The sequence below is a fragment of the Elaeis guineensis genome, chromosome 14 (assembly GCF_000442705.2).
Source record: "Elaeis guineensis isolate ETL-2024a chromosome 14, EG11, whole genome shotgun sequence".
Classification (NCBI taxonomy): domain Eukaryota; kingdom Viridiplantae; phylum Streptophyta; class Magnoliopsida; order Arecales; family Arecaceae; genus Elaeis; species Elaeis guineensis.
Genome location: NC_026006.2, coordinates 24,827,234 through 24,854,821, shown reverse-complemented (window position 1 = coordinate 24,854,821; position 27,588 = coordinate 24,827,234). Strand labels below are relative to the sequence as shown.

Here is a 27,588-nt window from a genome sequence, read left to right as displayed (position 1 = left end):
TTTTAGGAGAAGATAGAGATTTGAGAGACCTTTGTGCCATCCAAAAATCAGAGAGAAAGACCTTTGAGTCATTGAGATATAAAAGATGCAAGTTTGGGTGTCTAGAGAGAAAAACGTGAAGAAGAAGAGGGTCTTCTTCTAGGGTTTTTGTTTTCATATCTTTCCTCCCTCCATCTTGAGTTTCCTGAGAGCATCTCAGATCTAAAACTCCTCCTTCTACTTTTCATCTTTGGAAGAGTCCAAATCAAGAAGAAGGAGGCACCTGATCAACCATCAAAGAAGGATCAGCGTAGTACTAGCATACTGTGCTGATTTCCTGAAGCAGGACTTCTAATCGAGATTCGTGGGCTCGTGTGGACGACTCCTAGAGGCCGGACACGTGTGCGGCTTGCAACATCATCCTTAAGCCCAGATCAGCAAGGTTAGAGCATCTAACTTGCAAGGTAATAGATCTGATCTATTGTTTAATACATACATTAGATGTGGTATAAAAACATGTTGACATGATCAACATGTAGTTCATACTATATTTATATATTTTAATTTCTGATTTAATGCTATGTAATAATCATGTAATAGGATCTTAGATCTAAGGATTCTCTAGTTTTAAAAAATAAATTTTGATTTATTTTAGTCTTCCGCTGTATGATCTTGAAAAAGTTTTAAGATCTAACCCTGAAACCCTAGATCTGGTTCCTACAAACAACTCTTCTTTCCTCGGCACGCCCCATATCTGTAGATCACGACGCATCTCGGGAGAGTAAAAGTTGTTCCTAATATTAATCTAACAAGAAAGCATAAATAAAAGCATATAAAAGGGATCAAATAAAGAACTCATGATAATTTAAATAAAAAGTATAATCTTTATTGCATATAAAGAAATACAGAAAAGTTTAGAACAATAAACCATCTCTGTGTCGTTATAAAATTTCTTCTCCACTCCCGAGACTGCTAGCCTAGTTGCTCATGAAGTAGTCCCTTTCTATTCCTCTATGCAAGGCTCTAGAAGAATTTTTGGGCTCCCTCTCCAATGGGAGTACAAAAGTTTTTTTATAGGTGTTAGGAGGGAGGAGTTTTACATGATTTTCCGATGTGGGACTAAAGAAAATACAAATATTTCCTCTTAAAATATTTTTAAATATTAATTTTTTTTCTTTAATAAGCATCTGTTCGACCGCCATCAAAAACTTCCTGTGAACCCGTCTGCTGTGTGCCCACACCCGCGCGATGCCGCACTCGTGCCTGCGCTCGCGCCCACGCCGCGTCCACGCCGCGTCTGCCCCGCATCCACACCGCGTCTGCCTCGCATCCATGCGCTCACGCGCGTTCCCAGGAACAACTTCACGCTATTTTTTTTATTCCATTTCCAAAAAGAAACTTTTATTTCTTCACAATGACATCTACATCCTTTTTGGATTCCTTGCATAGTATCTTTATTTTCTATAATACCAGATGCGTCTTTCTTTTATTTTAATTTTATTTTAAGTCCAAATTTCTTCAAACTTGAGTCTTTTTGATCTATGAATCGGACTCTTTGTATCAGCGATCATCTTTCCTGTAAAATATAAAAAGAAGCATCAAATTCTTAATAAATAAAATAAATTAAATATAATTTTCTACTTTAAATGACTTAAATTAAGTGTTTATCACACCCTCCAACTTGAATTTTGCTCATCCTCGAGTAAAATATATATATCAGCATTGTGTACCGACTCGGTCTTGAATCAAAATTAGGTTAGGCATCCCAAAAGGTAGATGATACTTGGTCAGACCATTAAAGAGATATTTTATTGAATTATCAATTTGACCCAATTAGTGACTGAGTATTAACTAAAGAAATTTCAAGAGCTTTTCTTTCACCAACTCCCCATTTTACTCTTTAAATCCTCTAACTTAATGGGAAAGAGGTTTATTATCTTCTTGCAATTTAGTCCCTTTTTTTTTTTTTTTTAACATTGCCTACCTTTTTACGCGAACCACAATACTTACTTAGGCGAAAGGGCCCGATTACTCAGTAAGAAACCAATATTTTTTTTTTAATAAAAAGTATATTTTAAGGAGAATTTTTGCATACCTCGACCTTTCCACCCAATCTCTCATGAAGTAGATTCTGTATTGAGATCAGTAAGAAGAGGGTTGTAGAATCACTCCTAAAATTTGGTCTAGTCTAAACCCTACCATTCATTGGGTTTTCTTAATAATTTATTCCTCAGTATCTCTAAAATTATCTTGACTATTAATCATTCATTGTTTAGGATGCCTAATTGACTCTTAATCAAAATAAAATTTGGATACACAAAATTAATTATTTCTGACCATACTCGAGGATTTGATTAATTTCCTCTCCCCCCAACTTAATCTATATTATCCTCAATGGAGTAGGAAAGTAAAGAAAATAAAAGGAGAGAGTGCACCTGGGATAATTTTACTTCAGAAGTTGAAGATAGCTTCATTGATTAATAGGCTCTTGTTCTAAATTCCTGTAGCTGCAGTAAAGTAAGAAAAATATGAAATCATTGGGTTACCTCCCAACAAGCGCTAAGTTTTACGTCTTCAGCCAGACGTTAAGTTTATTGATAGACTTTTCCATACAAAGCGGTCCTTTATTCTTTAAAAAAAATGATGATCAGTTAAAACAAAATAGAAGAAATTTGGGTTGCCTCCCAAAAAGTGCTAAGTTTTACGTCTTCAGCCAGACGTCATATGCAATAAAACCAACAAAAGGTGGGCAATGGCTCATACTTGATTGTCCATGGAGGAGTGGTTTTATCGTGTGGTGTATCCAATAATGTATTAACTTCTTTCATATATCCCTTAAAGTCATACACTCCAAAGTGAGCCAAGCAAGTATCTAACGGGTCAGGTGCTAGAATTGTGGGTGTTGCATCTTCTATAATGTCTTCTAGTGTATCTACTTCGAAGCAACTATCCATTGATGGTCTTTGGGAAGCACCAAACACATTCAGTCTCAGTTTCTTATTCCCAAACGATACATCCATGACTCCTGTCCTACAATTAATGCATGCATTTGTCGTAGCTAGGAAGGGTCATCCTAAGATAATGGGAATTTGTCTGGGGTTGCCACTTAATTCCATATCGAGAACCAGAAAATCAACTGGAAAGTAAAACTCATCTACCTTGACCAAGACATCCTCAAGCATTCCACGTGGTTCCTTAATTGATCTGTCGGCTAACTACAGTGTGACTGATGTGGATTTCAGTTCTCCGAATCCAAAAAGTTCATACATCGAACTAGGTAAAAGATTCACACTTGCCCCTAAATCCAGAAGAGCTTTTTCAATGTGATAATCTCCTATAACACAGAAAATGATGGGGTCTCCTGGGTCCTTAAGCTTTGGAGGAGTGGCATGTTGGAAGACAGAACTAGCCTGTTCAGTGAGGCATATTTTTTTGAAATTTGTGATCTAGATTTACATTTTTGGGTGCACAAATCCTTCAAAAATTTGGCATAAGCAGGGACCTATTTGATTGCGTCTAGAAGGGGAAGATTAATTTGGACTTGCTTAAACAATTTTAACATCTCATCGAGTTTTTCTCCCTTCTTATCTGCTGGAATAGGAGCTTTCAGGGCATCCAGAAATGGGGCTTTAGGCAAGTAAGATGATTCCGGTGCAGTTGGTTCCTTCTCTATTTTAAGGTCCTTCTTGTTCTTGGATGATTTGGATTTGGTTAAAGGTTTAGGATCGATCTCATTGGTTTTACTAGTGTGTTCAATGACTTTCCCATTTCTCAAAGTCATGATTGATTTGGCATGTTCAGAAAAAGCTTCTGGGGTATTAGAACTTTCAATCACAAATTGCCCTCTTGGGTTGCTCTCGGGTTGACTAGGTAATTTTTCTCCTTCCCTCCTACTGAATGCAGTCGCTAGTTGACCTATTTGGGTCTCTAGCTTAGCAATGGATTGTGTGTGGGAGTTAAGGATCTGAGTGTTGACTTCTAATCATTCTAGTACTTTCAGAACTTTTTCCTCAAAAGCTGAGCTGTGACCAGTAGTAGACGGTTGAGGAGCATTTTGTAATTGATGATATGGTCCATGCCTATATGTTGGGTCTTGATATTGAGGTCGAGGTGCGGTAGGGTCAACCATTGGTTGTGGTCTCCAAGAAAAATTTGGATGGTTTCTCCAGCCCAGATTGTACGTACTAGAATAGGGGTTGTTCCTTAGTCTATGAGTAGTTTGGGCTTGATGGACTTGTTCTTGTACATATTCATGAAACTGTGGTGCAACCGGACAATCATTCACACAATGAGTGGGGCTCAAACACAATGCACATATATCTTGTATCTGACAGGATGGAGAAGGTGACTGTCCTATACTTAATAATCGATCTAACTTTTGGGATAATTCATCTACCTTATGATGGATATCTATGGCATTTCCTACTTCATATATTCCACCTCTCTTTGGGTTTAACAAGGGTTTATCTCTAATAGAGGCAGACATATGATGTAATGAATTTTTACTTAAAATTTCAAACAGTTGCCATGCCTCATCCTCACTTTTCAGCATGAATGTCCCACCGCATGATGCATCGACCATTTGTCGATGTCTTTCAGATAGCCCATCATAAAAATATTGGATTAACTGCCACTTGGGTACAGCATGGTGGGGATATTTTCTAATAAGATCCTTTAATCTCTCTCATGTTTCATGAAACATTTCTCCATCTAATTGGAAAAAATTAGTTATGGCTTTCCTTATTTGATTAGTTTTTCCTATGGAAAAATATTTCTTGAGAAACTCTCCTTGCAATTGGTCCCAGGTTGATATAGTCATGGAATCCAAATTATGTAGCCAGTATTTGGCTTTGTCCTTAAGTGAGAAAGGGAATAATTTTAACCTAAGAGCATCATCGGAGAAGTTGTGAATTTTGACAGTTGAGCATATCTCAAGAAATTCTTCAAGATGTTTATAAGGGTCCTCATTATTAAGTCCATAAAATGAAGGTAACATTTGGATTATACTGGACTTAATTTCATATTGAGTGGCCTCCACAGGGGGCACTTGAATACAAGGAGAGTAGGTATATGTGGAAGGAGTAAAGTATTCCTTCAATTGCTTGGGTGGATCATTCTCCAGATTTCGATCCATATTTTTATGTCTGTTGGCTCTAAAGGTTCTTTCTATTTCTAGATCAAAAAGTTGAATTTCTGGTCGTAACGATCTACGGCCAAGCATACACCTTACAATTATACGGTAGAGAAAATACAAAAAATTTTTCTTTTTATAATATATATTTTTATAATAAAGTGAGAAAAGAATGAAGAAAATCTAAAGAGAAAAACCTAAGAATCTTAAATCTATGAAAAGAGAGAAATTAGTTAATGTTTAGATGTTAATTGCAATCAACTTAAACAATCATAGACTCTCTATCCTAAGGTTAACTTAGATCTAGACAGCTCCTAACTTCCAAGACCGCCTTTGAGAACTCCAAGCTCAAGATTGACTAACTGACTCGGCTAGGTAAGCGTAAGATGTGGGAGATTTCCTACTCGTTGCTTTTCTTAGACACCAACTGAGTTGGCTAGGTCAGTCAACGGAACCAATTGAAAATCACTTTCTTTAACCACTTGCCTTAGACACCGAGCAATTAATCAATCCGCACTCGGTTCAACTCTAGAGCTTTCTTATCCTATTGAGCTCGAAATTCCTAGGGCTGACGTCTAGTTGATTTTAGATTAAGGTCTAGGTTATGCAAATGCAAGGAGGTGATTTATGGGCCAAGGAAGGGTGATCAAATCCCCATCTTATCTTAGTTAATGGGTTGCACCCTTAAAGTTAATTATGGAGATGAGATACAAAGAAACAAGGTGTCCAATCAAGTTAAAAATTTTTATATTTGGGGTTACGCTATTTTAGTTAAGTGTTATGAAATGTCAGTGGCTTTTTTTTTTAAAAAAAGTTTATAGTTTTATCTTTTTATATATTTTTTTTTATTTTTTTATTTTTTTAGTTTTACAAGAAAATAAATTTAAGTGATTAAGTCTAAAAAGTAATAAATCACTAGGCTATAAAAAGTAGCAAATTATTCTAAGCAGAAAAATTCTTAAGATTAAAAAGTAGTAAATTAGTTATGCAAGGTAATTATGTAATTATGCAAATAAGATTATCTAGCTAGAAAGCACTGAAAAAATTTAAAGTGAGAAATAAAAACTGAAAAGCATTTTTAAAAAAAATTTTTTTTTTAAATTTTTTTAATTCAACCGTGTCAAGATCTCCGGCAACGGTGCCAAAATTTGATGCGTAGTTGTTGATAGCACCAAAAATAACTCTACTCACTACGTAGGTAGGATGAGTTAAGATCGTATCCTCAGGGACCTTGGGCTAAGTTGAGATTGCAAAATGAAAGAAAGAAATGTTGTTTTTGATTTAGAAAGTAAATTATCTTAAAATTGATGTAATTAGAAAATAAAGAGCTTGGGAGTTTTAAATTAATTTTGCACTAGTAGAGTTGTATCTCTTTTTTTTTTAATTAAATAGATATGATTAATCTTAGAAAAAATATCTGTCTTTCCTCGGCACACCCCGTACCCGTAGATCACGGTGCATCTCCAGAAAGTACGAGGTAAACAACTCTTCTTTCCTCGGCACGTCCCGTATCCGTAGATCACGGTGCATCTCCGAAAAGTAAAAGTTGTTCCTAATATTAATCTAACAAGAAAGCATAAATAAAAGCATATAAAAGAGAGCAAATAAAGAACTCATGACAATTTAAATAAAAAACATAATCTTTATTGCATATAAAGAAATACAGGAAAGTTTAGAACAATAAACCATCTCTGTGTCGTTACAAAATTTCTTCTCTACTCCCAAGACTGCTAGCCTAGCTGCTCATGAAGTAGTCCCTTTCTATTCCTCTATGCAAGGCTCTAGAAGAATTTCTGGGCTCCCCCTCTAATGGGAGTACAAAAGTCTTTTTATAGGTGTTAGGAGGGAGGAGTTTTACATGATTTTTCGATGTGGGACTAAAGAAAATACAAATCTTTCCTCTTAAAATATTTCTAAATATTAATTTTTTTTCTTTAATAAGCATTTGTTCAACCACCATCAAAAACTTCCTGCGAACCCATCTGCCGCGCGCCCACACCCACGCGATGCCGCACCCATGCCCGTGCTCGCGCCCACACCGCGTCCGCACCGCGTCTGCCCCACGTCCACGCCGCGTCTGCCCCACATCCACGCGCTCACGCGCGCACCCAGGAACAACTTCACGCTATTTTTTTTATTTCATTTCCAAAAAGAAACTTTTGTTTCTTCACAATGATATCTACATCCTTTTTGGATTCCTTGCATAGTATCTTCATTTTCTATAATACCGGATACATCTTTTTTTTATTTTAATTTTATTTTAAATTCAAATTTCTTCAAACTTGAGTCTTTTTGATCTATGAATCAGACTCTTTGTATCGGCGATCATCTTTTCTGTAAAATATAAAAAGAAGCATCAAATTCTTAATAAATAAAATAAATTAAATATAATTTTCTGCTTTAAATGACTTAAATTAAGTATTTATCACCTATGTTTATATATCTAATTTGAAAGTACTTGACTTGATTGAATATATAAGCTAACTTGATGGAGAATTAAGTTATGGATCAAACAGGATTGAAGAGTTGACTATGTATAGCTAGCACTACACATGAGTTTCATGTTCGATCCCGAAGATGAACAGTTTCTGATCTATGATTCATGGAGTATATGAAAGATTAGATTTAAGTACTAATTAATTTCATATTAGATCTGAATTAACTAGGCTTAATTGGATTCAAAATCTAAGTTAGACTTGGTACAAAAGTTCTAACGAGTTTGGGATTGACAGACTTTCAAAATTATTTCGAATGAACTTCGAATTGGATTTGAATCGGATCTATTTTGGATGAGATATAAGAAATCCTACTTGCATTGGGATTCTCCTCTCATGTGGACTAACCAATACCTAGAATAGTGTTGGTTTGGGGTGTCCCATGTGGGTGAAGGAGTGGGTGCAAATGATTGTCATAAGTGATGGCAATTCTATCTCATGTAGGAATCTTTCTTTCAAAAGTATTGGACTGATTCAAATCAGATTTGAGTTAGAAGTCTTATACTTATTGGGTCATAAAATTTATCTATCAATAGAAAGGGTCTCTATCTATGGATGCATAGTAAAATAGCGAATAAATCAGATTGAGAGAAAAAAGAAAGAGAGAGAGAGGCGTGAGAAGAAAGAAGCCCTTCTTCTTCTCCTTAGTCTCTCCCCTTTGGTGCTGCCCCTTCTTCGTTGGGCATGGGCCCTCCTTCGATGTCCCACCTGCTAGTGTGAGAGATCACACTAGCATATTTTCTCCCTCATTTGATTGAGTTGCGAAGATTGGAGTTCATCTTGCTTTCCTGCGGCATCTGGTATGCATGCGAAGTAGAAGGTCTACACATCAAGGCCTCTGCGAAGGTTTATATTAGATTATTTGAGATTTGATCTCTAGTTACATTGCTAATTAGGTAACAATTTGATCCTTATTCATGTAGATTAATAGAAAAATTTTAGATGCAACTTGCATTCTGAGTTTTCCATCCCTTCAATTGGTATCAGAGCAGGTCTGAAATATATGCATGCATAACTGAATTTTTTAAGATTAATTACATAAGATGTAATTAGAATTTTTTGATTTAAATCTATTTGTATAAAATTTTTTATCTGATTTTGATTGGATTAGATGAGCCTAATCAATTGTTGATTAAGACTGTTATAAGTTTGTTATAATAGAATTCTACTGTCGCTGAATTTTTAATAGAATAACAACGTGAATTAAAATTTATTTTAAATTTATTTTAATAAAATTTTAATATTATTGTTTCCATTATAAAGTGAGATTTATTTTAGATTTAAATTGGATCTATTTTGAAAGATATTTAGATCTAAATCCTATCGAAATTCAATACTGCATGAAAATAGATTTTACTAAAAATTTATTCCTTATGTATTCATGTTTGTATCTAATTAATTTTCTATATGATATCAAATCTGAAATTGATATTTTATAATCAGTATAAGATATATTTCAGATTTGATATAATATATATGATACATCAAATCTAATTAGATTAGATGAAGAACATAATTGATAAGATCAAGGATATGTTCATGACACAAAATTATTTTGTCAATAATTGTATGTTGATGTAATTATATATGAAACTAGATTTTAGATCTTAGTAACCTAGTACTCGGATTGATGAGATCATTAGACCATCCAGTCATAAGAGATTGAAGAGATTAATCTCTCTTTTGTCTATTTGATGGGTTCTCTTATGACGTGTAGGGGTGTCATTGTGATCTGATTTCATGAAGAAGAAAAGCGAATAGATTTTTATGTATTATTTTGATCATAAATATGTCTAGATTATATCTAAAGTGATTTATGATTCATTATAATAAGATAAAATTTAGATATAAAATTATTTTAGATCTGAATTGCATGTTATATAAGATGTAATCGGTATTGATCTAAAAATTATCATGATGCATGAGATATATGTATGAAGTTTAGATCATATCTATGTATATTTAATTATTAAATATATTATGAACATTTATTTTTATGGATTGAAACATATGATATGCTTCACCTAAAATCTTAGTAGAATAGTTCTACAGATCGAAACATACATTTCACACACTTAATTATGAATTAAGATTTGAATGATTTAGATTTAAGAATTGAAGATCATTAAGACACCACATAAATCGATGGGCAAAGGATTAGCTTGAATCAGGACCTTCTAATGGGTTAGACCTAGGATTAGAAATACATATAGATCAAGTAGAGAAATTGATTAAATATAGATCAAGTGTTGAATTAGATTAGGTCAGTATTTCTCTAAATCAATCTCAATAGTTGAAGTTTGATCAAGTCCATGTGTTTGACCTTAATAAATGGACCATGATCATGGCTCCGTGGTTGAGCCCAAATCTTTCGGTGAACCAAATCGAAACTAATTAATCAGTTGATTATTGGAGCAACTTTCTCAGGTTGTGGACATTAGGAAATAACAAAGATCAGGTCATGGAGGTCCTTGAAGGTCAGCAACTAAACAAAATAAAAACAGCCTTCAAAATTTCAGCAGCCTTGTAAATCCTGTCGGCAGGATTTTTTTCTGTGATTTGAACCTCTTCTCCACCAGATCTGAATCCACCTTTTGAGATCTGAAAGTATCCTAGATGAAGTTTCTAAAAAATAAAAGATGAGACCTAAAACTCCTCTTGGGCATCCAAGAGGGGGGCGCACAAAACGGAGGCGTGCACAAAGGGGGGCGCTGGTTTCTAGCGCCTCCTTTCTTTCCTTTCTGGGTTGGCGGCCAAGAAACCCTAAGTTTTCTTGCTTCTAGGATGTGAAGAAGACCAGAGAGAGAGAAAAGAAGAGAGAGAAAGATTAGAAAGAAAATAATTTTATATTTCTTTGATTCATCGTGTCCAAATACAATGTATCTTTATATACAGGGTCAATGTGACCCAACCCAAAAACTTTTCTGGCTAACTCAATATAAGATTGCACTCATCCAAGCTCATGTACACCCATGAGTTGATTCAATCTCATAATCTTGAACTCAATCCTAACCCAAATATAAGTTAGCCCCTCAAGGCCTAAAATCTCTAGATCTCCAGACTCGAAAGGCTGACAGCCTTTCATCCTAGGGCCCGAACTAGCCCTAGAAACCCCATGACCACCTCATGGACTTTAGACCTTGGCCTTAACCTTGGTCCCCTGAGCCTTGGGAGTACCACATGAGGCCCAACAATCTCCATCTTGGTGCCCCAAGGCCTCAACCAACTCCATCCTGTCCATCAAGTACATCAGTGTCATATATTTTCGAAAGCTGTCCCATAGAAGTATCTTCATTAGTGCATCCACTGGATTCTCCTTGGTGTGGACCTTCACTAGCTCCACCTCACCTTCTTCTACAAGCTCTCTGATCCGATGATACTTGATATCAAAATGTTTCATCCTCGCATGGTAGACAGTGTTCTGTACAAGTAATAGTGCACTCTGACTGTCACAGTTCACCCTGACGACCTCCTGTGTGAGGCCCATCTCCAATGCCAAGCTCTTCAACCATAGGGCCTCTTTCGCTACCTCCATAACACCAATGTACTCCACCTCAATCATGTATAAGGCCGTGATAGGCTAAAAGTATCATCTCCGTGAAATGAGACCTCCAAACAAGCTAAATATAAAACCTATCATCGACCGTCGGGTGTCCATGTCTCCATCAAAATCCACATCCATGAATCCTCCTATTTGCCCCCGAGTCTCCTTGGATGTGTTGGAGAGTCCCTCAGCACCTTCTTACTGTCTGTAGTAAATACTAACTCCGACAATACCCACCAAGTACCTAAAGATCTCCTTCAATGCTCACTAGTGCTCCCTGCCAGGCTGCGCCATGAACTTGCTGACCTGGCTCACTACATGGGTGATATCCGGCCTACAACACACCATGGCATATATAAAGCTTCCCACACCAGAGGCATATGGTATTCTCTCCATCTCTTGAGCCTCCACCTCCACCTCAGTCTGTGGCGACATCATCTTTGAGAGTCTAAAGTGCCCGACGAGTGGCAGCTCCATCAGTTTCGCTTCCTTCATCCCAAACCTCTCCAAGACCTTCTTGATGTAACCTTCCTGAGATAAATGCAGCACCCTCTTGGCTCAATCTCTAAAAATTTTTATGCCTAAGATTTTCTTTGCAGTCCCCAAATTTTTCATCTCAAACTCTTGAGACAAAGCTGCCTTCAGTTCCTACACAACTTTCCTACTCTTGCATGCTATAAGCATGTCATCCACATACAAGAGTAAAAACACCCTAGACCTATCTTTCAAAGATTTAACATAAACACAAGAGTCATACTCGCACCTGAAAAGCTCGATGCTCCTCACATAAGAATCAAACTGCTTGTACCATTGCCTCAGTGACTGCTTCAGCCTGTACAGTAATTTTTGCAATAAACAAACCTTTCCTTCTACTCCTGACTCTCAGAACCTAGGTGGCTGCTTCATGTAGATGCTCTCCTTCAGATACCCATAGAGGAATGCCGTCTTGACATCCATCTGCTCCAGCTCCAAGTCCTGAGCTGCTACGATGCTCAGCAACACCCTGATGGAAGTATGCCTGAGACAGGAAAGAAAATCTCACTGAAGTTGATTCCTTCCTTCTGTGAATATCCCTTAGCCCCTGGGCTCACCTTGTACTTGATATCTCTCTACTCTGAGGCCCCTCCTTGCATTGGTAAACCCACTTACAGTCAATGGTTTTTTTCTCTTGTGGCAACTGCACCAATCGCCACGTCTCATTCTTGTGGAGAGACTGCATCTCCTTAGATATTGCTTAGACCCACCTCTCTCTATCCTGGCTCTCCATATCCTCCTCATAGGTGTAGAGGTATCCATTCACTGTAATCAGGGTATATGACACCGTCTCTTCAAAGCCATATCATTTTGGTTGCCTGACGTTCCTTTTGGGCTTGTATAGTGCAACCCCGATATCTGTCCATGGTCCAGTTTGCTCCTGCTAGATCTCTTGGCCTCTTTAATTCATCCGAGCTCTCTCCACCTATGAAGACACCTTTGGAGAGTGCTCCACCTGAATACCAAGTCCTCCTGATGCACCTGCAAGGGGCAAAATAGAATAGGATGTTAGTTGTCTAGCACTGCCCTGTTGGACCTCCTACAGCTCCTCCATGCCATCTCACTTTTGGAGAACTGAATTTTCATCAAAGGTGACATCCACACTGATGACAACCTTCTTCTCCAATGAATCCCACCACCAGTATCCCTTAACTCCTCATGGATATCTCAAGAACACCATCTTTCGTGACCTAGCTCTAATTTGCTCTGCTCACCAGCACAGATGTGCACAAATGCTGTGCACCCAAACACCCTTAGATGGCTCAACTCAATCTTTCTTCCAGACCATTTCTCCTCTAGAATACTACCATCTAACTTAGATGGACTAAAGTAGTTGGTACATCATCATTGAACGTGACCAATTCTAGAGTATTCTGCTATCGAGAATGTCTCTGATGGGATATAGGTATAAGTGTCCCTTAGACCTGAGATCGCCTCAGTGACTTGCAAGCAACTCACTGTGCTTTGGTACTAAACTAACTGAATTTTTAATTTAGAAATGAAAGGCTTCTAGGCACAGTCAAGTACTTGCAAAGTCAGAGTGTGATCGAGATAGGATTGACCACTCCAAGAGTTGGAGAAGAATGAGTCGCTGTATTTCAATTTAGCAAAACCTTGGCCAGGGTAATCCATCAGATGGATTTGATATTTTGAAATACAATATGGACAACCTGATCAGAGTTGACAGTTGAACTCTGAGATATCCTATGATCATTTTGGTCAAGGAGATGAATTATATAGAAACTATATCCGCATGGGTTCTAAGGATGTTGTTTTACACATTCGACCTATCCGGTCGTCGGGTACCATTGCTAGATGGTCACTTCGATTAGTATAAAAATTTATTTCTGTACTACCGACTTAGGTTCGAACCTTTGAGATCACACACATTAGAGTTTATAATCCGATCGGATGGTTGATCAATGATTAAGAATCGTTCTAGGGTTAAATAATCAATACGATTGACATTTAATCTAGTGCAAGTGTTGCAGGAGGATCGATTAACAATTTGATTGCTAATTGGCTTAATTTGATTAAGCCAATGGGCTGAGATTAAGTCTAATTGAATATTATTTAATTAGATTTAGTTTAGACTTGATTGGATCAAGTCCAATTGGTTTATTAGATAAGCCAAGTGCAAGGAAAAAACTAATCCTAGTTCAATTAGGACTTGGGTCAACCTAATTTCTAATTTGATTAAAAAATTAAATCTAATTTAAATCTAATTTAATCTGATTAAATTAAGTTTTTAAGTGGGTTAAGACCTATTTTAATTGAGTTGATCTAATTTTGGTTTGAGAAATCAAATTAAAACAAGTCCTGAGTTAGAATCCTAGTAAGACTAGGATTCTACCTTACGCCACATAAGCCCCCCCGATGCACTCTCTCTTATTCCACACCAATCTCCTCTTATTTTGTGTGACAAAAGCCCTCTCCCAGGTGTCTCCCACATCCACAAAAGGTTTTCTCTCTTCTTTCTTACATGGAAGGTGGTTTGGATCAAATCAAAGAGGAATAAGTTTGGATTTCGAATTCTATGAGATAGAGTTTTAAAAATCCAAAACTCTTTCAATTTTGCATCGAATTTATCCAATTTTTTTTAAAAATTTTTGTGGATTTTAGGGTACATATTGTGTATCCTTTTCTGATAGTTCATGTATGAAAATAAGGAGCAGGTGCTCAAGAGTTGGGCACCCCTTATCTTGCCATGTTTGGATAAGCCTTGACTAGGTGTTTGACATAGACAAGGACTCTATCACATCTCTCTCTATAAAATTAGTTTCTTCATGAAATTTTTGGAGAAGATAGATATTTCATATAACTTTGAGCCATAAAAAAATAAGAGATAAATACCTTTGGGTCATAGAGATATAATAGACACAAGATAGGGTGTTTAGAGAGAAAAACGAGAAGAAGAAGAGGGTCTTCTTCTAGGGTTTTTTGTTTTCATCTCTTTCCTTCCTCCATTTTGAGTTTTCTGAGAGCGTCTCAGATTTGAAACTCCTCCTCCTACTTTTTATCTTTGAAAGAGCTCAAATCAAGAAGAAGAAGGCACCTGATCAACCATCAAAGAAGGATCAGCGCAGTACTAGCATACTGTGCTGATTTCCTGAAGCAGGACTTCTGGTCGAGATTCGTGGGCTCGTGTGGACGACTCCTAGAGGCCGGAGGTATGTATGGCTTGCAACATCATCCTTAAGCCTAGATCAGCAAGGTTAGAACATCTAACTTGCAAGGTAATAAATCTGATCTATTGTTTAATACGTACATTAAATGTAGTATAGAAACATGTTGATATGATCAACATGTAGTTCATTCTCTATATATTTTAATTTTTGATTTAATGCTATATAATAATCATGTAATAGGATCTTAGATTTAGAGATTCTTTAGTTTTAAAAAATAAATTTTAATTTATTTTAGTCTTCCACTGCATGATCTTGAAAAAGTTTCAACATCTAACCCTGAAACCCTAGATCTGGTTCCTTCACTAATTTGGTTTGAATTGGCTCGAGTCTCAAAATTTGTAAAGTACCTATCTATCTTTTTGAGAGAGTTGGTTTGGTTTCATTTTGAGCTGCATGCCAAGATAAAATTTCTGTCCCATTTCATGCTAGAGCTGGCTCGATTCTTCGACAAGTCAGCTTTGATTTTTTAGGAAGGCTTTTCTTATGCTGTTTGTCTCCAAAACTGATTTTGCTTGACTCAATTGATCTTCAATCATACTTAGAGTCTTCTAATGGTGATTTTCTTAACAAAAATATTCTTTGACATACTTGAAAAATATTATTATTAATTTATGCTCTAATATTTTGTAATCATTAAAATCATTCTTTAGATCAACATTCTTTCTCTTTTTGATGATGACAAAATATTGAGCATATAGTCGTGTATAAAAATTTTTTAAGGTAAAGGAAATGTACAATATCAAGAGTAGATAAGTGTTATAGATGTTTACACTTCATTGTATACTACATGCTTAAATAAATTATGATTTGACAAGCTATATGGAAGAGTTGCACTTTTACAAATTCTAGATGCATGAAATTCTTAAAAGATATTTAGCTATTAAAATTTAAATTCCCCCTTAATAAGTGTATTTTATGAAACTAATGTAGGTGGAAATTTTTAACATCCATTAATATCTCAATTTAATTAATATATTAATTAATAATCTCAATCAATATACTCATAATATGCTCAATTTCTATTTCTCCCCCTTTTTGTCGACATCAAAAAGAGCATTAAAGAATATAAACATTTGAGAAAAGCTAAAGCAAACATTTATTGATTGATAACATTCATTACATGTTTGTATTACTTACAAAAAGGTGCCATTCAAATAATACAACACTTGATGACATTCTAAAGCAAAACATAAAAGACTAAAAGGCATTCTAAATTTCTAACCCGAAGAGAACAACTCCTCATCTAATGGAAACTCTATGATGCATTGAACTGGATCAGAGGATGAGGAGGGTATTGATCTCTTGCTACAGGTCCTTGCAAAGGGGTTGGAGCGAATAGGAGGGAAACCAATGTCAGGTCTAATAGTGGCACTTAAAGGGGGTCTAACTGCGGAGGAAGAGGATGGGTGACACTGGCTAGGGAAGGGTCTAGGTAGGATAGGAGGTGGTCAAGATCGAGATGGAGATATCCGATCCATGAGCAGACCGATCTGCACCTTAATCCTCCGAACAGTACTAATGAGAACCTCGACACTGCCTTGTTAAGAAATGATAGCTTCCTCGACTCTCCTAGCAATTCTGATAGCCTACACAGTCAAATGCTCAATACTCTGAGATAAATCAGATGTCCCCCTCTGAGTCTTCTCCAAAATCTCTAGTCTCTGAGACAGACTACTAATCTACTGACTAAGCTGTTCAAGCTGTCCCTCAGATGATACTCTATGCTCATCAAGACTCTAAGTGATTTGCTGATAAAAATTAGTAAACAAATCCTCCATCCCCTTCATAATCTTCACCATAGCCTATTCTATAGCCCTTTTAAAGCTAAAATTGTGATGCATAATAGAAGTGTGAGGAGGACTAGAGCATGCTTTCCTATAACTGATGCTGGAGTCGGTGCTAGTGGGGGTGAAGAAGGTCTAGCTGTAGGTGCTGGTGAAGATGGATCGACAGAATCTGATGGGGATGAAGAAGATGATCTAGAAACATGACCAGGAATCCCCTCGGCTTCCCTAACCCACTGACCATTCACTTTTTAGTAACTCATGCGATGCAGTGAGTGAATGGTGTAATAATCTGTGTGAGTAAGAGATTTGAAGTCCTCACCATCCAGGTCAATCCCAGCATCAATGAATATCAGAGTGAACACCATACCATAGGGCAAACAGGTCTTTATTAACGATCTTCCAACAGCATTCCTAATCTACTCAATCATCATAAATGATAGGTTCAGTGTAGTCCCTTCAACCATGTGAACCATCACAGCAAGATCTTTCCTTGATACCCAATCAAATCTTTCCATCCTAGGAAAGAAGATCCTGCAAATCATGCTATGGAGTAGCTTCAGTTCAGTAGGCAGAAGATTGACTTTATGAAAGTTGAAGTCCTCCACATCATCTCTGCCTAGAATCCTTCATAAGCCATCAAAATCATTTTCTAGCTTAAGCATATCGATTTCAGAAGATGGCATTTCCAAAAGATACCCTAGCTTTCTCTGGTCAAGTACAATCTTAGTCTCTTTCACCACAGACCAGTTGAACTCTGTATCAGTTTTCAAATTTTCAAAAAATTCTCTCACATGGTTGGGATAGGTCGGTACCTCTAGAGAACAAATTTTCTCTTACCCTTGTTGATGAATCCAAGACCCAATCCGAAAGTTTTCCCCATCCAGAAAATCAAAACTAAACTTTCTGCCCATAGTGATTGCTCATGAGGCTATAGAAACCTGATTTGGTGGAAAAATCAATGCAGAAGGTGTGGGGTGAAGATCTTCAAGCTATCACTTCCTCTTGGACCGTGCCTCATGCTTCTCAATAGTGCCTCGCTTCTTTGCAACCATGGTTTGAGTTTGGGGTCCCAATGCATGGATTCCCAAGATTTTGGAGGGTACAATAAGGAGGAAAGGGGTTTTGGTGGGTTTAAAAATGGAGTCAAGAGGATTTGAGGTGGGGCGAGCTTGGAAGAGTTGAACAGAATTTGGGAAAGTCAAATGTTTTAATTAAAAAACTGGGCCCCTGACCGTCAAGTCGGCTCAATTCCCAGGTCAGATTGGATCGACAATCAAATCGACTTGACCCAGCTCGGGCCATAGTTTCAAAAATGAAATAAAATTCAAAAAAATTCAAAATTTGTCTAAAAAGTTTCTAGAAAACTTAAATCAAATCAACTAATATATGAACAAAAAGTTATTAAAGTGATTTTTAATCAGAAGGGATCATGAATTCTTAATTCACCTCTAATCATATTAAATCTATTTTCATTCAAAGATTTTGTAAAAATATCAGCTAATTGATTGTCAGTAGAAACAAATTCAAGTACGATGTCACTATTTTGAGCATGATATCTTATGAAATGATGTTTAATATCTATGTGTTTTGTTCTAGAGTGTAAGACAAGATTTTTTGTTAGATTAATTGCACTTGTGTTTATTACATTATATTGAAATTTTGTTCTATTTAATTCCAAAGTCTTTGAGTTATTGTTTAATCTAAAGGATTTGAGCACAGCCACTCCCAGTTGCAACATACTCGGCCTCGACCGTGGAAAGTGTAGCTGAGTTTTGCTTCTTAGTAAATCAGGAGATTAAATTTAACCTAAGAAATTGGCAAGTTCGAGAGATGCTTTTTTTATTAATTTTACAACCATCATAATCAGCATCAGAATATCCAAGTAAGTTAAATTAAGAGTGTTTAGAATACCACAATCCTAGGTTTTATGTGCTCATTAAATATCTAAAAATTCTCTTTACAGCAAGCATAAGAAATTTTATTAGATTTGATTGGAATCTAGCACATATACATATACTAAATAGAATGTTAGGCCTACTAGTTGTAAGGTAAAGTAAAGATCCGATCATACCTTGATAAAGTCCGAGGAAGAAATTGAGCTCTCCTATCATACTCATTTCAAATTCACCTTGCATTAGCTCGACAAGCTCTTGGCAAAGATTTTCATTAGTAGCTTCAAAAATGATGTCATCAACATAAATTTGAACTACAAGTAATGTTATCATTTTTTTTTCTCACAAATAGAGTTGTCCGTATATTATCTCTATAAAAATTATTTTCCAGTAAGAATTTGCTTAATCGTTCATATCAAGCCCTAGGTTTATGTTTAAGACCATATAAAGCTTTATTTAGCTTAAAAATAGGATTAGGGATTGTATGATTTTCAAAACCAAATGGTTGTTCAACAAAGACCTCTTCAGCTATATAGCCATTCAAAAATAGACTTTTCACATCCATTTGATATAATTTAAAGTTCACGTAGCAGACAAATGCAAGTAGTAATCTTATTGCTTCTAATCTAGCTATAGGTACGTAAGTTTTATCAAAATCTGTTCCTTTTTCTAGGTTATATCTTTTTGCAACTAATCTAGTTCCTTACTACATTACCCTATTCATTCAATTATTTCTAAATACCCATTTAGTGCCAATTATTGGATGGTCAAATGGTCTACTTATAAGTGTCCATACTTTATTGCTTTCAAACTGATTTAGTTCCTCTTGCATAGCAAGCATCCAGCTAGAATTTGTTTCAGCTTCTTCTATACATTTAGGTTCAATTTGAGATACAAAAGCTAAGTAATCATGAGAATCTCTAAAAGAGGCTCTGGTTCTTACCCCTTGAGAAGGATCACCTATGATAAGACCTTTAGGATGATGGAATGTATACTTCCATTCTTTGGGCAAATGATCTTGCATCTTATTGATGTTTTCTTCTGAATCTTTTTCTTGCTCTTTACCTTTTTCTTCTTTCTTTTCTTGACTTGACTTCTCCTTCAAGTTGAGTTCTCTTATTCCATTTTCAAGAATCTCTGCATCATTATCAATAGTATTTTCCTTTCTCAAGGAAGATTCGTTAGTTTTACCAAATACCACATGTATAGATTCTTCAACAACCAATGTTCGTTTGTTGAAGATTCTATATGCTTTGCTGTGGAGTATCCTAAGAAGATACCCTAATCTGACTTGGCATCAAATTTTTCTAAGTTACCTTTTTCATCATTCAAAATAAAACATCTACATCCAAAGACATGAAAATAGTTAATGTTAGGCTTCTTACCTTTCTAAAGCTCATAGGAGGTTTTCTTTAAAATTGATAAGATTAAAACTCTATTAAGAATGTAACATATTATGTTTATTGCTTCAATCCAAAAATATTTAGGTAGATTTCCTTCGCACAACATGGTGTGGGTCATTTCTTCTAAAGTTCTATTCTTTTTTTTAACTACTCCATTTTATTATGGGGTTCTTGATGCTAAAAAGTTGTATTCAATATCTTTTTTATTATAAAAGTTTTTAAAATATTTATTTTCAAATTTAATATCATGGTCACTATGAATACAAACTATAGTTAAATTCTTTTCATTCTTAAAAAATATTGAGAAAGCTTCATCTTTGTGTGTGAAAAGTAAAATTCAAGTGTATCTAGAAAAAACATTTATGATCACAAGTTCATATTTCTTCCCTCCTAGGCTTGTGATCCTAGTAGCTCCGAATAAGTCTACATTTTTAGATTCGAAACTCTCCCTCATTTATTTTTCAAATTGACAAGTATCATAAATATGATTCTTTTCAAAGTCCAATTTTGGCAATCCTTTAGCTAAATTTTTTACAACTAATTTTGAAATAGTATTCATGCTTATATGTTCTAGTCTGCGATGCCATAGCCAACTAGTCTCTTTGACTTTAGTATCTGATGCGTAGTCGTTGATAGCACCAAAAAAAATAACTCTACTCACTACGTAGGTAGGATGAGTCGAGATCGTATCCTCAGGGACCTTGGACTAAGTTGAGATTGCAAGGTAAAAGAAAGAAGCGTTGTTTTTGATTTAGAAAATAAATTATCTTAAAATTGAGGTAATTAAAAAAATAAAGAGCTCAGGAGTTTTGAATTAATTTGCACTAGCAGAGTTGTATCTCTTTTTTTAACTAAATAGATGTGATTAATCTTAAGAAAAATATCTGTCTTTCCTCGGTACGCTCCGTACCCGTAGATCACGACGCATCTCCAAAAAGTACTAGGTAAACAACTCTTCTTTCCTCGGCACGCCCCGTATCCGTAGATCACGGTGCGTCTCCGAAAAGTAAAAGTTGTTCCTAATATTAATCTAACAAGAAAGCATAAATAAAAGCATATGAAAGGGAGCAAATAAAGAACTCATGATATTTTAAATAAAAAGCATAATCTTTATTGCATATAAAGAAATACAAGAAAGTTTAGAACAATAAACCATTTCTGTGTCGTTACAAAATTTTTTCTCCACTCCCGAGACTGCTAGCCTAGCTGCTCATGAAGTAGTCCCTTTCTATTCCTCTATGCAAGGCTCTAGAAGAATTTTTGGGCTCCCCCCCTAATGGGAGTACAAAAGCCTTTTTATAGATATTAGGGGGGAGGAGTTTTACATGATTTTCCGATGTGGGACTAAAAAAATACAAATCTTTCAAAATATTTCTAAATATTATTTTTTTTCCTTATTTTGAACTCATCTGCCGTGCGCCCACACCCGCGTCAGTGCCCGTCCCGCGTCCGCGCCTGTCCCCGCATCCACGCCGCGTCCACACCGCGTCCCGCGTCAGCACGTCCACGCGCACCACTTTGTTTTGAATTCATGTGAAACAAGCGCCAGCCAGCCTTTGAATTCACATGAAACCGCCCAGAGAAAATCAACGTGAACCATCTTTTCACATACCAAAAAGAAACTTTTGTTTCTTTACGATGACATCTGTATCCTTTTGGATTCCTTGCATAGTATCTTCATTTTCTATAATACCGGATGCATCTTTCTTTTATTTTAATTTTATTTTAAGTCTAAATTTTTTCAAACTTGAGTCTTTTTGATCTATGAATCGGACTCTTTGTATCGGCGATCATCTTTCCTGTAAAACATAAAAAGAAGCATCAAATTCTTAATAAATAAAATAAATTAAATATAATTTTTTACTTTAAATGACTTAAATTATGTGTTTATCACAACCCCCAACTTGAATTTTGCTCGTCCTCGAGTAAAATAGATATATCAGCATTGTGTACTGACTCGATTTTGAATCAAAAATTAGGTTAGGCATCCCAAAAGGTAGATGATACTTGGTCAGATCATTAAAGAGATATTTCATTGGATTATCAATTTGACCCAATTAGTGGTTGAGTATTAACTAAAGAAATTTCAGAGCTTTTCTTTCACCAACTCCCCACTTTACTCTTTAAATCCTCTAACTTAATGAGAAAGAGGTTTATTATCTTCTTGCAATTTAGTCTCCTTAATATATATATTATTATTATTATTTTTTATTTTATTATATAACATTACCTACCTTTTTACGCGAACCACAACGCTTACTTAGGTGAAAGGGCCCGGTTACTCGGTAGGAAACCAATGTTTTTTTTTTTTTTTTTTTTTTTTAAGGAGATTTTTTTTTTTTTTTGCATACCTCGATCATTCCACCCAATTTCTCATGAAGCAGATTCTTTATTGAGATCAGTAAGAAGAGGGTTTCAGGAATCACTCCTAAAATTTGATCTAGTTTAAACCCTACCATTCATTGGGTTTTCTTAATAATTTATTCCTCAGTATCTCTAAAATTATCTTGACCGTTAATCATTCATTTATTAGGATGCCTAATAAAATTCGAATTCACAAAACTAATTATTTCTGACCATACTCAAGGATTTGATTAATTTCCTCCCCCCCAACTTAATCTACATTATCCTCAATGAAGAGAGTGCACCTGGGATAATTTTGCTTTGGAAGTTGAAGATAGCTTCATTGATTAATAGGCTCTTGTTCTAAATTCCAGTAGCTGCAGTAAAGTAAAAAAAATATGAAATCATTGGGTTGCCTCCCAACAAGCGCTAAGTTTTATGTCTTCAGCCAGACGTCAAGTTTATTAACAGACTCTTCCATACAGAGTGGTCCTTTATTCTTTAAAAAAAATGATGATCAGTTAAAACAAGATAGAAGAAATTTGGGTTGCCTCCCAAAAAGTGCTAAGTTTTACGTCTTCAGCCAGACGTCATATGCAATAAAACCAACAAAAGATGGGCAATGGCTCATACTTGATTGTCCATGGAGGAGTGGTTTTATCATGTGGTGTATCCAACAATATGTTAACTTCTTTCATATATCCCTTAAAGTCATACACTCCAAAGTGAGCCAAGCAAGTATCTAAGGGGTCAGGTGCTAGAATTGTGGGTGTTGCATCTTCTATAATATCTTCTAGTGTATCTACTTTGAAGCAACTATCCATTGATGGTCCTTGGGAAGCACCAAACACATTCAGTCTCAGTTTCTTATTCCCAAACGATACGTCCATGACTCCTGTCCTACAATTGATGCATGCATTCGCCGTAGCTAGGAAAGGTCATCCTAAGATAATGAGAATTTGTCTGGGGTTGCCACTTAATTCCATATCGAGAACCAAAAAATCAACTGGAAAGTAAAACTCATCTACCTTGACCAAGACATCCTCAAGCATTCCACGTGGTTCCTTAATTGATCTGTCGGCTAACTGTAATGTGACTGATGTGGGTTTCAGTTCTCCGAATCCAAAAAGTTCATACACCGAACTAGGTAAAAGATTCACACTTGCCCCTAAATCTAGAAGAGCTTTTTCAATGTGATAATCTCCTATAACACAGAAAATGATGGGGGCTCCTGGGTCTTTAAGCTTTGGAGGAGTGGCATGCTGGACGACAGAACTAGCCTGTTCAGTGAGACGTACTTTCTTTGGGATTTATGATCTAGATTTACGTTTTTGGGTGCACAAATCCTTCAAAAATTTGGCATAAGCAGGGACCTGTTTGATTGCGTCTAGAAGGGAAAGATTAATTTGGACTTGCTTAAACAATTCCAACATCTCATCGAGTTTTCCTCCCTTCTTATCTGCAGGAATAGGGGCTTTCAGGGCATCCAGAAATGGGGCTTTAGGCAAGTAAGATGATTCTGGTGCAGTTGGTTCCTTCTCTATTTTCAGGTCCTCCTTGTTCTTGGGTGATTTGGATTCGGTTAGAGGTTTAGGGTCAGTCTCATTGGTTTTACTAGTGTGTTCAATGACCTTCCCACTTCTCAGAGTCATGATTGATTTGGCATGTTCAGAAAAAGCTTCTGGGGTATTATAACTCTCAATCACAAATTGCCCTCTTGGGTTGCTCTCGGGTTGGCTAGGTAATTTTCCTTCTTCCCTCCTACTGAATGCAGTCGCTAGTTGACCTATTTGGGTCTCTAGCTTAGCAATGGATTGTGTGTGGGAGTTAAGGATCTGAGTGTTGACTTCTAATCTTTCTAGTGCTTTCAGGACTTTTTCCTCAAAAGCTGAGCTGTGACCAGTAGTAGACGGTTGAGGAATATTTTGGAATTGATGGTATGGTCCATGCCTATATATTGGGTCTTGATATTGAGATCGAGGTGTGGCAGGACCAACCACTGGTTGTGGTCTCCAGAAAAAATTTGGATGGTTTCTCCAGTCGGGGTTATAAGTGTTCGAATAAGGATCGTTTCCTGGTCTGCGAGCTTGTTGGACTTGAGCTTGCTGAACCTGCTCGTGCACAAACTTAGGAAATTGAGGTGCGGCTGGGCATTCATTAACAAAATGGTTCGGACTTGCACACAATGCACAAACTTCTTGGATTGGATTAGGTGGAATCGGGGATTGTCCAGTATTTAGAAGACGATCTAATTTTTGGGACAGTTCATCTACCTTTTGATGGATATCTATTGCATTTCCTACTTCATATATTCCACCTCTTTTTGAGTTTAACATGGGTTTATCTCTAATAGAGGCAGACATATGATGTAATGAATTTTTACTTAAAATTTCAAACAGTTGCCATGCCTCATCCTCACTTTTCAGCATGAATGTCCCACCGCATGATGCATCGACCATTTGTCGATGTCTTTCAGAGAGCCCATCATAAAAACATTGGATTAACTGCCACTTAGGTACAGCATGGTGGGGACATTTTTTAATAAGGTCTTTTAATCTCTCCCATGTTTCATGAAATATTTCTCCATCTAATTGGAAAAAACTAGTTATGGCTTTTCTTATTTGATTAGTTTTTCCTATGGGAAAGTATTTCTTGAGAAACTCTCCTTGCAGCTGGTCCCAGGTTGATATAGTCATAGAATCCAAAGTATGTAGCCAGTATTTGGCTTTGTCCTTAAGTGAAAAAGAGAATAATTTCAACCTAAGAGCATCATCGGAGAAGTTATGAATTTTGATAGTTGAGCATATTTCAAGAAATTCTTCAAGATGTTTATAAGGGTCCTCATTACTAAGTCCATAAAATGAAGGTAACATTTGGATTATACTGGACTTAATTTCATATTGAGTGGCCTCCACAGGGGGTACTTGAATACAAGGAGAGTAGGTATATGTGGAAGGAGTAAAGTACTCCTTCAATTGCTTGGGTGGATCATTCTCCTGATTTCGGTCCATCTTTTACGTCTGTTGGCTCTAAGGGTTCTTTCTATTTCTGGATCAAAAGGTTGGATTTCTGGTCGTAACGATCTACGGCCAAGCATACACCTTACAATTATACTGTAGAGTACACACAGAATTTTTTTTTTTTTATAATATATATTTTTATAATAAAGTGAGAAAAGAATGAAAAAAATCTAAAGAGAAGAACCTAAGAATCTTAAATCTATGAAAAGAGAGAAATTAATTAATGTTTAGATGTTAATTGCAATCAACTTAAACAATCATAGACTCTCTATCCTAAGGTTAACTTAGATCTAGACAGCTCCTAACTTTTAAGACCGCTTTTGAGCACTCCAAGCTCAAGACTGACTAACTGACTCGGCCAGGTAAGCGTAAGATGTGGGAGGTTCCCTGCTCGTTGCTTTCCTTAGACACCAACTAAGTTGGCCAGGTCAGTCAACGGAACCAATTGAAAACCACTTTCTTTAACCACTTGCCTTAGACACCGAGCAATTAACCAATCCGCACTCGGTTCAACTCTAGAGCTTTCTTATCCTATTGAGCTCAAAATTTCTAGGGCTGACATCTAGTTGATTTTAAATTAAGGTCTAGGTTATGCAAATGCAAGGGAGTGATTTATGGGCCAAGGAAGGGTGATCAAGTCCCCACCTTATCTGGTTAATGGGTTATTGCCCTTAAGATTAATTATGGAGATGCAATGCAAATAAACAAGGTGTCCAATCAAGTTAGAAATTTTTATATTTGAGGTTACGCTATTTTAGTTAAGTGTTATGAAATGTCAGTGGCTTCTTTTTTTTTTTTTAATTTTATCTTTTTATATATTTTTTAATTTTTTTTTTAGTTTTGCAAGAAAATAAATTTAAGTGATTAAGTCTAAAAAGCAATAAATCACTGGGCTATAAAAAGTAGCAAATTATTCTAAGCAGCAAAATTCCTAAGTAGTAAATTAGTTATGCAAGGTAATTCTGTAATTATGCAAATAAGATTATCTAGCTAGAAAGCACTGAAAAAAAATTTTACAATGAGAAATAAAAACTGAAAAGTATTTTTTTTTTTTTTTAAAAAAAAATTTTTCAATTTTTTTTTTTTAATTCAACCGTGCCAAGATCACCGGCAACGGTGCCAAAATTTGATGCGTAGTCGTTGATAGCACCAAAAAAATAACTCTACTCACTACGTAGGTAGGATGAGTCGAGATCATATCCTCAGGGACCTTGGGCTAAGTTGAGATTGCAAGGTAAAAGAAAGAAGCGTTGCTTTTGATTTAGAAAATAAATTATCTTAAAATTGAGGTAATTAAAAAAATAAAGAGCTCGGGAGTTTTGAATTAATTTGCACTAGCAGAGTTGTATCTCTTTTTTTAACTAAATAGATGTGATTAATCTTAGAAAAAATACCTGTCTTTTCTCAGCACGCTCCATACCCGTAGATCACGGCACGTCTCCGGAAAGTACTAGGTAAACAACTCTTCTTTTCTCGGTACGCCCCGTATCCGTAGATCACGGTGCGTCTCCGGAAAGTAAAAGTTGTTCCTAATATTAATCTAACAAGAAAGCATAAATAAAAGCATATGAAAGGGAGCAAATAAAGAACTCATGATAATTTAAATAAAAAGCATAATCTTTATTGCATATAAAGAAATACAGAAAAGTTTAGAACAATAAACCATTTCTGTGTCGTTACAAAATTTCTTCTCCACTCCCGAGACTGCTAGCCTAGCTGCTCATGAAGTAGTCCCTTTCTATTCCTCTATGCAAGGCTCTAGAAGAATTTCTGGGCTCTCCCCCGTAATGGGAGTACAAAAGCCTTTTTATAGATATTAGGGGGGAGGAGTTTTACATGATTTTCCGATGTGGGACTAAAAAAATATAAATCTTTCAAAATATTTCTAAATATTATTTTTTTTCCTTATTTTGAACTCGTCTGCCGTGCGCCCACTCTCGCGTCAGTGCCCGTCCCGCGTTCGCGCCCGTCCCCACATCCACGCCGCGTCCCGCATCCACACCGCGTCCCACGTCAGCACGTCCACGCGCACCACTTTGTTTTGAATTCATGTGAAACAAGCACCAGCCAGCCTTTGAATTCACGTGAAACCGCCCAGAGAAAATCAACGTGAACCATCTTTTCACATACCAAAAAGAAACTTTTGTTTTTTTACAATGACATCTGTATCCTTTTGGATTCCTTGCATAGTATCTTCATTTTCTATAATACCGGATGCGTCTTTCTTTTATTTTAATTTTATTTTAAGTCCAAATTTCTTCAAACTTGAGTC

The 27,588-nt window shown here is 36.2% G+C and overlaps 2 non-coding genes and 1 pseudogene across 2 annotated transcripts; all 3 read left to right on the top strand.

Annotated features, from left to right (window-relative positions):
- LOC140853775 (uncharacterized) overlaps nt 1-16,862 on the top strand; it is a 52,704-nt pseudogene extending 35,842 nt beyond the window's left edge.
- On the top strand, nt 4,621-4,726 carry LOC140853919 (small nucleolar RNA R71). The gene has a single exon (XR_012137060.1). It is a non-coding gene; the product is annotated as a small nucleolar RNA R71 (small nucleolar RNA).
- A 7,952-nt stretch (nt 16,863-24,814) lies between the features above and the next one.
- Nucleotides 24,815-24,920, top strand: LOC140853868 (small nucleolar RNA R71). Its single transcript, XR_012137011.1, has one exon. It is a non-coding gene; the product is annotated as a small nucleolar RNA R71 (small nucleolar RNA).
- The last annotated feature ends 2,668 nt before the right edge of the window (nt 24,921-27,588 follow it).